We start from the raw sequence: 14,160 nt of genomic DNA, 5'->3' as shown, positions 1-14,160 counted from the left end.
CCAATTACTGATGAACTCATAAAGAGATGATAGTCAAACTTATATAATGGGGTGCTTTATTATTTCTTGATCTGCAAACGTCTTAACTTTTTTTGAATAATGCCTGTAGGGTTGTTGTGCATTGTGAAGTACTGGTGACCATTCAGAATTATTGAAGGGTTTTTATAACACTATAAAAACTCAGAAACACGTGTTCATCAAATCAAATACACAAAGTATGAAATATTTTATGTAAAACTAAAGAATATGTGCAAAAATCTGAATTTTAATTGGAAGGTTGATGTGTTTAATTCAAGTAGTTTCATTTCTAAAAAAATAAGTGATATTCTGTTCACTAGCATAACATTTGTCTTTTTTGATATGATGCAAGCCCTTGCTTTATTTGAGGTCACCAGTTGTACACAGTAGATTCCTTTTGCTGTACTTGTGCTGCTCCCACAAATCAATTTAAGAATGCCAACTTATTTTTTAACATCTAGCTTCAAATTCTTTCACATTTTCCGAGCCGTTTAGCATTTTGCATTTTCAGTTTTGCTTTCTTATCTGTACATTTTTTTAATCTGCTATTACTTAATTTTCTAAAGTGTCTCATCTCCCCTGAGTACGCAATGTGGCCCCTCAGGTGTCCGCGGACCACAAGTTAAGAATCACTGCCTTACATCACTCCTGTCTGCAATGACTCAACCCTTAACTCTTGTTAGAAGCTTTGTGTTAAGTGAATGGCAACGAGTAAGCCCTGTTATGTAGTGCAAAGTTTGGGGTTCTCCTGTCTGAATATGTAGTCTTTCTATATTTATTTAGTAGAGAGCATGAACATGCAGGCTTGTGATTTTCTTGATTGACTACCACTCCCTTCATGATCTTTTCATGTATAGTTGACTCTTGTAAATATGATGATGTCTGAATACTGTCTTGATGTACGTTTGATTGTATGAATGTACATTATTGCTTTAAATTAGCAATTTTTTGATGTGATTGTACATTTGGAGGTTCAAATACACATTGTTCAGTATGAATCTACGTTAGTTTGTCTGAATATACATTTATTAGAGAAAATGTACATTCGTTTAAACTATGTTCTACATGTTTCAGGTAGGTAACAAAGTGGACTTCTATACACTTTTCTATGTGACTAAAGCCCATAGTAACCGAACACAGAAACAAACTTACGGAACTTGCATTACTAATGATTTTGTATCATTCTGTGCCCGTCAATAATTTTTTTCACAAACTCACTGAATATCACTTTGTTCTTTAGGTGCTCACTTACACCATGGACATGTTTTGAATACATTTGATCTGTTTGTTCTCAGATGTCTGGAGAATGGTTAACCGTTTCTCTCAGAACTCATTGGTCAAGTAAATTATACGTGCGTGTCAAATTTTGATGCAAAACGTTTTGAGACATATGTGCTTTATGCTAAGTAACACACATTAGAATAGTGCTCAAAATAGACTTCGAAAAAATCACAATTTTAATTCTGAAAAACTTGGTCAGCCTTCAACTAATCATCATCAAATGTACAAGCATATTTACATCCCAGGAGGCTACTTCACATTTTGTGAACTTAAGCGAAGGATTTGATAATGTATTCAAGCTTGCTATTGTAATATGTCTGTATATTGTGACCTAAATATTTGGTAAAGGATAACTGCGCAATATGATCCTATGATGTCATCATCAACGAGACTGTGTGCTTTGTCACCATGCACTATAACATAACATAACATATTAATAGTTATGTTCTTTTCAAATTACATGTTTTTAAATGGGAAAATGTGTACTCAAAGCAGTACTTCATAATACTGCTGCTACTGTATTGGACTGTCATTGTTTATTGGTTAAATACCTAATTTCAAAATTATTGGTAGGCAATCATTTATGGATGATATGGGTTGCAGGAAGGTCATGGACCCTACTAAGGCCTTTATCTTTTTTTGCCAGTTAGGTTTGCTATGGTCAGTGATGCTGGACCAATTTTCTAATTCAGGGTGCTGGCCAGTGGCATAGGCTCACTAACGTTACAGGCATTTTACAGATCCTGGTGTTACTGAAAGACCAGTGCAGCGAATATGCAAAGAACTTCAAGAAGGGTGTCTGCATTTGTTTGAGTTAACGAGGTGCATGCTATAGTGGCCCGAGACATTTTTTGTCAAAATGTGGTCCAAAGGATGCATAATGATACAAAGGGCCTGATTAAGATGTTAGTGGGACAGCCACTGAGAGGCCGTCGGTGGTGGTCCCACCGACATCCAGCTGAGCGGTCCAACCGCCGCATTATGATGCAGTTGGTTGGACCGCATCAGTCAGAGGGATCAATCGACGCTTCGGTCATACTTAAGGAGCCCATCGGACCATTGGTCGGATCGTAGTCCCTACAATAGGGGTGGTGCATGCTCAGGCACCACCGTAGGGATTACATCCCTTTCCTAAAGCCTTTCCATGGCGGTCCAACCTCCATAGAAAGGCTGTTGGAAAGAAACTTTGGGAGCCCCTAGCAGGGCCCCTGTCCCCCCTGGGCCTTCGTTATGAGGCTCAGGGGGTACCTCTGGTGCCCACTCAACATTGATGCCCCATGTGCCAGCCACCGTGTGGTGCCTGGCACACGGTGCAGGGATGTTTGTAAACATGCCTTTTGCCATTGGGGCATGTTTCCGACCACCTACACAGTAGTCGGATCGTTATTTGCAAGCCAAGACCACTGACTACGTGTCGGCTGGTCCCGTTCCCACAATGATGGTGGTCGGATGCTCATCCGGCCGCCATCGTAATCAGTTCAATATTCTTAACTCTTTGGCTAAATAGTGCCAGTTTATTTGATTAAAATAGTAGTTATTTAAAAGAGATCATTAATATCAGAATGGTTTTAGCCAAGTGTTCATACAGGAGCAAAATGTATGTATATTGGTTACTTCAATACTTGCCTGCCACCATATTTCACAATTGAAAGGTCCTAGTGATCCTCACTTCTAATGTTCTTTTATCCTCCATAGAGTCCAATCACATGAGTGGCAAGCGATTTTTAGCAAACCCCACCCCTTTGAAGCCGCATAATACAAACTTAGATATGCATGACAACCAATCTGCAGTGGTTTCTTAAAAGTTGTCCTCTGGGTCCTCTTTAATTATCATTCATCTTTCACTGCATTTAAACAAACAACTAATGCTGTAATGAAAAAAACTGATTAAAGGCCTCATTGTTTTCCATCATCTTTACGAATTGCCTCAATATATGGGGTTCTGGAGCACCTGCCACACATTTAGTTCCTGTGGCCTTGACTATGGCACTTAAGTGTTTCCTAATTCATTGGTCCTGCACATATAGATGAAATGCCACCTAACACATTTTTGGGAGTTGAATGGCCCGATACAAATTTCCAGAATCACTCAGTTACTTGATTTTTTCTAATATAACTTCTGTTACTTTTTTTCCAACTGTGAGAGGTGAAAGGTGGCTCTTGGAACCATCATCTTTCTCTCTCTCTCTTTGCTATATTCTGACCCATTTCATGTGGAAAAGAGGAAAATGTTACTTTGCTAGCTTATGTGGAACGCTTATGCTAATACATTTGACTTTTGGCCTCATTACGCCTCAGACACCAGCACCAAAAAGTGCAATAAAGGCAACCTTCCTGGTAATATTTTACAAAAGGATCATCACTCAGCCCCACGCTCTTCAACATCTACATGTCCCCCCTCATCAGACAGCACGGGCTCAGCATAGTATCCTACGCCGACGACAACCAGCTCATCCTCTCCCTCACGAAGAACCCTGAAGACACCAGACTCAGCATCTATGAAGGAATGCAAGACTTCGCAGCCTGGATGAGCGACAGCTGCCTTCAACTGAACTTGGAGAAGACAGAGGTCCTCACACTTGGACCCTCCCCCACCACGTGGGACAGCTCCTGGTGGCTATCCGCCCTCGGGACCCACCCACCCTGACGAACCAGGCCCGGGACCTTGGTATCATTCTAGACTCCTACCTCACCATAACTCGCCAGCTCAACGCCATCGTCTCCACCTGCTTCAACTCTCTCTGCATCCTCCGCAAGACCTTCAAGTGGATCTCACCCAAAGCCAGAAAAACCATCACCCACGAGTTTATTACAAGCAGACTGGACTATGGAAATGCCCTCTACACGGGATTCAACAAATCCCTGCTACAGAAACTTCAGACCATCCAAAACACCGCAGCCAGACTCATCCTCGACATGAGCACATGACCCCACACCGGCAAGTCCTCCACTGGCTCCCCGTCAAGAAAAAGGTACACTTCAAGCTACTCACCCACACCTAGAACTCCCTTCAGAACATCGGGCCTGAATACCTCAATGAAAAAAACTCTTTCCAGGCACCCAAAAGACACCTCTGCTCCGCCGACCTAGCCCTAGCAATGACCCCTGGCATCTGCAAAACTAGAGCCGGGGTAAGAGCCTTCTCCTACGTCACACCCAAAGCCTGGAACAAACACCCAGTCAACATCAGGCGCTCCCTCACCCTGCACACCTTCTGGAAGAGCCTCAAGACCTAGCTTTTCGGCTGACCTAGAGATACACCCCAGCTCCCCCCACTGCCTTGAGACCCTCACAGGTGAGTAGCATGCTTTATAAACCCCTGATTGATTGATTATTTGATTAAAGGACTTAGTCCTTTCAATGTGTAAGACATAAATGTAATACTTGGAATTATATACCTAATGCCTTCCTACATTACCGCCCTATTTGTGGTCCCTTCTGGTTAGGAGAACTGAAATATTTAACTCTTTCACATCCTTCAATTTGTACCCACTTAAGTTCCAACTAGAATAAATGGGTTGGTTCCAAACTTCATGACCACTGTTCTTCAGGAAATGCTAGCCCCCAAGCATTGCTAGCTGTGGCATCAATAATTTTTGAGTCCTTTTGGTATTTGTGAAAGAAGAACAATATAAAGTAGAATACGTACTATGCTACCTAAAATCCTCAGTTCCAGAGTGGTGTGGTAACAGAATATCATAGTTTGAATATAGTCTGACTTGAATATTCTGTCCTAAATATTATGTACACGAATATTGCTCATTGGAGTTAATTATAGGAAATCTACACTCAATGGGACAATATTTCTGCATGGATTATTCTGACGTACATCTGCCAAAGCATCATTTCTTATGAAATTATTATAAAAATGTATTACTTAAAAATGGTGCCAATTAATGATCTTGTTTCTGGACATTCAAGGGGGTATCTTAACTGAATAGTTCCTTCTTACCTGAAGCTGGAGCAGGTCTATGTACATTCTATCTTGTAAATAAGACACAGTTATTGTGATGTAAGGCCAGCATGAACAGAACTGAACAATATCTAAATACATTTTCTTTCACCATTGTTCCTAAATTTGATTTGGGGGAGGGTGCCCAAATACCTTACAATTGTATTTAGGTCCAAATACGTAAAGAGCTATGCTACTGGTTCAGTGATTTTAAAGTACATAATTTGCCACAGTTTATCCCAAAAAAGAAGCACACAATCTCTATAAATTCTACTGGCCCACTGTGTATTAAAATACAACACTCATTAATCATTCTGCTAAAAGTTCATGGGGTATAACCCAAAACACACTTTTAAAGTAGGTAAGTCTTGCTGTGCTGAGACAAATGTTGCTGCTCCAGTGCCTTCTAAAATATGTTAGAAATGGGGGTCTCTTGGTGGCAGTGGTATGCACCTTGTCCAAGTAGGGAACCTTCCTTCTAGTCGGGGTAAGGGAGTTACACACCCAAGATAACCCCCTTGGTAGCTTGGCAGGAGCAGTCAGGCTTATCTCAGAGGTAATGTGTGAAGCATTTGTACATAAAATACACTAACACAGTGAAAACACTACAGATGGACACCACACCAGCTTAGAAAAAGAAAGTATCTTTATCTAAACCAAACAAGACCAAAATGACAAAACTCCAACATACACAAATCAAAATATGACTTTTTAAAGACAATATGGAAGCAGTAATTTTACACAAAGTACCTTCAGATCCATCATAATTCACAAGGCAAAACAGCCGGAGAGGAGGGAAGAGTCGGAAAACACAGCGATGTGTCAGTTCCTGAAACCATGGGGAGACGATGCATCAGTTCTGCTGCACGTAGGAGAAGTGTTGTGCTGAATCCGGACTGTAGGGTGAAGATATGCGTCAAAATCCAAGACAGTTCTAGTCTACGTCACGTGATACGTCTGTAAAACTCGGTGCACAGGCGTGATGCATGGAGATCTGGGTGCGCTGGAGGTCGATGCGATGGCGGCAAACAGGCTTTTCATCGATTTCTTCAGCCACGGTCCTACGATGAGTTGATTTTTTTCAGCCGCACAGCAGGGCCTGCGTCAAATTCAGTGCGGGGGCTCAGACTACGGAGACATTTGCGCTGAAATCAGGCTGTGGTAGTTTCTCTGGCCACGTGCAGACGTTGATTCCACAAACAGGCAGAGGCACACAGCATGGTAAAGCAAGAAAATGCCCACTTTCTGAAAGTGCCATTTTTAAACACGCAATTTAAAAATCATGTTCACTAAAAGAATCCTGAGCTCAGGGAACCCAAACTTCAAATCTCTAGGTGTTCCTAATTGAATGTTACACTTATCATATGTTACAAGGCAGCCCCAATGATAGCCTATTGGAAAGCTAGTCTGTGCAATAGTGAACCACGAAATTGAACATATTTCACTATCAGGACATGTAAAACACACAAGTACATGTTCTACCCTCCACATACACTGCACCCTGCCCATGGGGGTACCTTGGGCCTAACTTAGGGGTGCCTTACATGTAGTAAAACTGAAGGTTAGGGCCTTGCAAGTGGGTGTACTCGACATGGCAGTTTAAAACTACCCGCACAGACACTGCAATGTCAGGCCTGAGACAAGTTTACAGGGCTACTCATATGGGTGTCACAACCAGTGCTGCAGGCCCAATAGTAGCATTTGATTTACAGGTCCTGGACATACATAGGGCCAGATGCACAAAAAAGTCAGTTTGCAATTTGCTAATTGTGGATTTTTGAGATTTGCAATTAGGAAATCACTAACAGCTATGTACAACAGTGTCTCAGACACTGTTTGTTACTCCCAATGGGTCGCGAATGGACCGGCCTCGTCAATATACATAAGGCAGGTCGCAGTTTGCGACCCATTGGAAATGGCTAAAATCACAGGAATGGGGCCAGCAGACCACCATGTCTGTGATTGCTTTTTAACCCCTTCAGTGCCCGCCCCTTTCCCCGCCCTGTGCCGGCCGTTTCATTAGCGGGCGGGGTTTATGACGAGCTGGTCTCGTCATGGGCACAGCGCAACCGCGGCCCATGACGAGACCAGCTCGTCACGGGCATTGAAGAGGTTAAATAAAGCAATGTTTGTTTTATGTAATACAGCTCATTTTTGCATTACAAAAATAAAAATGGAAAGTTTTCTTTTAATTTTTTTAATGTAGGCAGTAGTCTGTGGTGCCAGTGCCTGCTCTGTAAAAATGTTTTCACCCACACTCACAAAGGGGAAGGCATCCCTTGGGGACCCCATCCTGTTTGCGAATGGGTTACTGCCTCCTCAACAGAGTCTGTAAATTATTAATGTTTTGTGACCGCATTTGGGTTGCTAAACATTCATACATACCAGTGCTATTCGGTACTAGGAAGGGACACCCTGAACACGTACCTTCCTAATACAGAATCGCAAAAGCAAAATGTGATTCAGTAACTAGGTACCGAGTCGCATTTCGCCTTTTGTACGTGGCAAAATGCATTTTACAGGTTGAAAATGACCAGATGGGCCTTTACGAACAGTAAAATGCTTTGTACATCTGGTCCCTACTGCACTTTACTAGAGACTTATCAGTAAATCAACTATGCCAGCCATTGATAACCAATCAGAATCACAATTTACACAGAGAGCATATGCACTTTAGCAATGAACAGCAGAGGTAAAGTGCCCAGATTAAAGTCAACAAAAACAGTTCAGAAAAATAGGAGGCAAAGGGCAAAATGTCAGGGGATGACCCTGCAAAAAATGCCAGGTCGAATAAAATACACTACTCGCCACACATTGCCCAGAAAAGAAATAACCCCACCCATATTACACCATGGTTCTAAAGGGTAAAGTGAGTGTACACTAATATTTGTGACCCGAGCTCCAAATATGGTTTGATTGACACTGTGCTAAGCGTCGCCTCTTGAAGCCCTCCTAAGTCTGGGTCTTCTCGAGTCCTTGGCTTTAACCAATTCTCTGAAACAATGTGTTAAAGGTGGGTTACAGTTTGAAGGAGGACAACAGTGAGAGAAACAAGAACCCTAATGCTAGTAACAAAATACCTCTTTTATGGGATGCGCGCCTCATTCTAACAACCGCCTTTCGTTTGAAAAAGTGGTGTGCATTTTGCATTTCAAAGCCCATAGCTCAAAAATAAATGTGATGTTTAAAGTTACAACATGTTTGAATCATTTACAATGAAAGTGGTTGTCAAAAACGGAAACGAAGTGACACGGCCCAGGCAAAAACTTCTTTCGATGCAATCCCGGATTTTACCCAAGGGACACAAAACGTGCGCAGACTGGCAGTCACAGCGAGCGGGACGTGTCCCCAACACACTGAAACACATCGTCCCAAATAAACACTCGCAGCTCACCGGGCCTCCTCTACCACAAATTGCAAACACTATTATATTAAAAATCGATTGTCATTTAGCAATTATAGACAGGCCCGCTGATCTGGGGTGGATAGCAGTAGTACACACGTGGGACTCTCGAAATTAATGGCTTTGTTGGAACATGTGGATGTTTACAAATGCTCTACTCGCTCACTTTAACATCAGTGAATTCCCACCAGACGTATCAACAACATGTACTGAGGGACAGGTGCAAAACAGAGTTTTGCATCTGAGGCCCAATTTACTAACTCAGGGCCCAAAGTTACTGTGCTGCTTTTTGTCAAAGGAAGAGAGTGAAACGGCATCATATCCAGTGGGCCAGATGGAGCCCATGCCCCAGCTTCAGTTGTCCTGGACCCCCATGCCCATTCCCTTGGGCCCCACCAACACAGCTGTTGAATTTGTAGGGAGCTGACAGAAAAAACACAACAGACAATGCACCTTGCAACACATAATTTAAATAACTACCTTTCACTGGAAAATGGCGATTATTGGAGGCATAGCTGAGCTCACATGAGTTTAAAATAATTAAATGTGACTTTGAATATGCATGTGCATATCTATATATGGATATATATACACATATACATACAAACTCAAATGTAAACATTTTAAGCAAACGCGTACATTTAAAAGGTATACACATTTGTGAGTTTTTGTATACAATAGTACACAGTGGCTGTTACCACTGTGTTGTTATAGTTAGATCAGAGTTTCCATTGGGATAGCATTTTTCTTTCACTAATAACTTTAGTGCACCGTAATTTAAATAAAATGAGGCGCTCTGATTGACCTAGTGAGCTTTTTCCCCCTTGGGCCATTTCGGTACCACGGTGTCTAGGCTGGTGCCCTCGTGCAGAAAGATTTGATTGACTGCCCTCAGCTAGAAACCAAATTCTGCAGCTGCTATTACCCCCGAGTCCTGTAAATGTTTTGTAAAAATCCCATAAGGGGGCAGGGTGGGCACACCCTAACTACCAGTATTATGCAGGAGGGCCCCGAAGGACCCCCATTACATTCTTTTTTAAAGAAGCATTGGCATAGCCAATAGGTCTCGCCTTTGGGACCTTATAAGTGTTTAGCCATGCAACAGTTGCATAACTAAACACTTATAAGGTCCCAAAAGCGAGACCTATTGGCTATGCCAAGTGGCCGCGAAAGTGAAAGTGATCGCGATCAAACATCAAAGCGGCCGCGAAAGTGAAAGTAATCGCGGTAAAAGCGGCGCGCGCGCCCGCGCACGTGCACTGTAGCTCTAGGCTGGCCTGGTAGCACTTTTTGGAGCCCTCTCAATAAGTCTCGCCAGACTAGCGCATGCGCTGGGTCAGGCGAGACCTAAAAATCAGTTAGGCAGTAGTTTCCACTGTACCCAACAGCTGGTACTGTGGTACTCAGCGCAGATCCCCTGTGGTACTATGCTATTGGCGGCAGCACCACAGTACTGCATATCATTTTAAAAAACATACCTGCCCCAGGGGCAGGTACAGCAACTGAGGCAAGAGGGTCAGTGGCAGCACAACAGACAGAGAAGAAGGGGCGAAGGCATGCACAAGGAAAACGATGGGAGAGTTTGGCAGGAGAAGCAACAGAGGGCAATGGCAATGGACCAGGGATAGAGAGGACATAGCATGCACACAAAGAATGGGTGGGGAAGGGGCATCAGCGGAGGGTAGAGGCAGCATAGGGGCAGTTCCAGGACAACGGATCAGGTAGGAGGCAGGGACACAAACATGGAGAAAAGTGGTTTTGGGGGGAATGGGCGTAGGGACAGTAATGGAAGACTGCACTGGGACAGTGGCAGCACAATGCACTAGGAATGGAGTGGGAAGGGGCATGCACGGGGAAAGTGAGGGGGACATGTGTGGGGCCAGCATGGAGGGCAGTGTCAGCACAATAGACCAGGGAGGTAGAGGCCAGGGGCACACACAGAGGGAACTGAGGGGCAGGAAGGAGGTGGGCAAGGGCAGCAATAAACAGATCAGGGGGGCGGGGAATGCACAAGGAGAACAGGGTTGCAGGAGATAGGAGGGAAGAGCAGAGGCAGCAACAGAAGGCAGTGGCAGCTGAATGTATGATGTTATAATGCAAACAATTACAACACATGCCTTTACAATGCTGTTTTTACATCGCAACTACCATTACATTGCATGATTTTACAACTCTTGCCATTACAACACATTTTTAAAACTACCATTACAACGCATACCATTACAACGCATAATACTTCTAGGGTAACAGTGGGGAAAGTGTTGGATAGTGTAGGGGTAAATATTACTATTCCCACTCCAGTGAGTGCAACAGTAGGCAAAGTGTTGGATAGTGTAGGGGTAAAAATTACTATTCCTACTCCAGTGAGTGCAACAGTAGGGAAAGTGTTGAATAGTGTAGGGGTTAAAATTACTATTCCCATATACTCCAAACCCCATACCCACCCTAAAACTAAAAAATCTCCTTTACCTTCCTTATAATGCATTGTAATGACATGAGTTGTAATGGTATGCTTTGTAATGGCATGCGTTGTAGTGACATGCGTTATAATGGCATACATTGTAATGTAATGCAATGTAAAGGCAGTTGCGTTGTAACAGCTACATTGTAAAGGTAGTGCGTTGTAAAGGTAGTGCGTTGTAATGACTGCGTTGTAATGGTTGTTTCCTGTGGCAGCTGGGAGCAGTGGAAGCATAACGGATCAGGGAGGGAGGGGGCAGAATTACATACATGAAGGATAAGGGGGACGGAGGCAGGGGCAGTACAATGGACCAGGCAATGAGTGACAGGGGCATGCACATGGAGAACAGAAAACTGGGGGCAAGTGGAGGGGCAAGGGGCAGGGGCAGTAATGGAGGGCTGTGGCAGAACATGGGTAGTGGCAGAACAATGGACCAGAGAATGGGGGAAAGAGAGAGAGGGACAGGGCATGGGCTTTGGTAGTAAAGAAGGTAAGTGGCAGGTCAGGGGTGGTTTCATCGCAATGGACCATGAAGGGAGGGAGCCGGAGCACACACTCGGAGAAAGGGGGTTAGGATGTGAGAGCAGGGTCAGGGTTAGCAGCGGAGGGCAGGGGCAGCACAGCAGCATTGACATCACAATGGATGACCTGTTTCAGCTTGTTAAACCCTTTGTCAAGTGAAGTGCCTACATACAACTCAAAACAAATAGTGAAACAAATATGGAAATAAATAAAATTCTTTTGCCTCAATTACATGCATCACAATGGAAACAGATGTAATTAATTGATCTATATACAAATTCTACAACTAATTCATTTGCAATTTACTAAATTCAAACAGAACAGTTAATGATATTGTAATAACAGGTATATTTGTAAAGCACACGATTACCCATAGATGCCCTGGCGCTGAATAACAGATGTTTATTGTTACCCAACTCAATGGTTTTTATTTTATTGACCTCCGATGGATGAAAGGCTAAGTGGACCCGCTGGGATTTGAACCTGTGACCATGAGGTCCAACACAGGACCCTGCATTGGCTGCTTTAGTCCACTGAGCCACCAGACCCGGTAATGGCATGTTATAATGATGTAGAGTAACTACAGACTACTGGTCCCCTGATGCTAAAAACAGGTAAATCACTTATAGTCCTCACCCGTAGTTGTAGTAACGAAGATATGATCATCTATTCGTTGATAACAGTATATATCAAAGCAACTTAAAAGTGATTCCCGGAATAAAAGAAGATAACTTTAGTATGTGGTTCAGTTCGATGTTAGGTTTTGTGGTGTCCGATTAAGGTGATGTAGTATAATTGTGAACTGCAGGTGCCACAATTCAAAGTTATAAAATTCAACTTTATGGCCATATCTACGAAGTTATGGCACTGTTTTCTCTTCCCCATCACTGGTGCATATAGGCCGCCATGTGCCAGCATGCATACCTTTGCATTGTAGTGAGAGGGGGAGTACATTCTGTCAAGCATAGGTTTTTTACTGGAAGAATACTCTTACAGTACAAAAAACATACTATGACATTTAAAACGTGACCCACTGTGTAAGTGTGCTGTACAGCGAAGCACAAATGCAAAGTTGGACAAGTGTTGAGACTTTGGAAACTTAGTGCCACTTTGTATCATATTTGGAAACTTTCCAAACCAAATCATGATTTTCATTGGAAAGTAAATTCTGACAAGACTTTGCACTGGGTTCGTGGGTCTTTTGTGATGCAAACCTGGCGCAAAGTGTTTTCCCCTGTGTTTTCAACAGAATTGTGCTGTTATAACACATGCTCTACCTGGGTAACACTGGGTGGTGCAACATGAGCAGCAAATAGCACCGCTTAGAAAAACAAAAGCCTCGGTTATGAATGATCCAATAATTAACACTCTCAAAGCTGGTTGGAGTCTTCATCAATTACTGGATGCAATCAAGTCTACATCCCCTGAATAAATGTTGGCAGGTCACACATGCTGTGCTGGGAAATACATTGTAAATACCAACATTTAGCAGAATGTGGTGCGGATAGCACCAAAATCTGCATGTTATTTCCTATTTGTATGCTGTAAACTTGTCATGTATGATGCTTATCACACCTGTTAAATTCTGAACAGAGGGATATAGGATTTTATCGGGTGTGATAAATATCACATTTCTCCCCGAGCATTCATTTTCAGGACCATTATGGCAAACAGTGTGTGCCCTCTGCAGTTCCTATTCTAACTTGCAGTGTTAATGAGTTAATAAATGTGCTGAATATAGCACAGTTTCTGAAAATATGGGCGCAAAGGATATTCATGAAATAGAGCTAGATGCAGGGGCGGACTGGGAACCAAAACTGGCCCTGGCAAAGTGCTCGGCCGCCCCCCCCCCCCCCCCCCCCCCCTCCGATTGCAGCTATGCAGCAAAAACGGCCCTGTAACAAAAACGGCCCCCAGGGGCCCAAAAACGGCCCCCACCCGTGCGGCGCACCGGGGAATTGCCCGGTGCCCGCTACTGCCAGTCTGGCCTGGCTAGATGTATCAAAGGGTTTCACCTATTCTGTGTCTACGGGAAAATGTGATAGTACATACGGCCGATAGTTACCCAAATATATTTTCCTCATCCACTACAAACGATCTGCTCAAGTTCACAAATAGTAATAAAAAAGTCAACCTGTACATACTGCCCTTTCATAGTGCAGTACACGCCATTCTCAGTGTATAAGAGTTCCCCTGTATCGTTTTTTTCCTACTCGTCTACATTATTAACCATAAAATGTATGCCAAAGCAATCCGGGATCTATGCAAATGCTGGGCAGAGCCACCTTTAGACGAGCCCGACTAGCCCAGGACTGGAAGTGCTGCGAAGAGATGGTATGCCATGCAAGGAGCCCTTCCCAGGGCTTTAAGTGGGATGAAAAAACTGGGGGGTCTCTCAAGGGGCGTGGCCAATGTAATTGAGGACGTGGCTTAAAAACAGTAGGGTAAAAATCTGTGTTTAGCATAGTGTGCCGCCCGACTTGTATTTTGCTGTTTCTGTCATTGCACCCAGATATGATACAA

This window comes from Triturus cristatus, chromosome 1_2 (genome assembly GCF_964204655.1).
Source record: "Triturus cristatus chromosome 1_2, aTriCri1.1, whole genome shotgun sequence".
Lineage (NCBI taxonomy): Eukaryota > Metazoa > Chordata > Amphibia > Caudata > Salamandridae > Triturus > Triturus cristatus.
Note: the sequence above shows the minus strand (reverse complement) of the source record.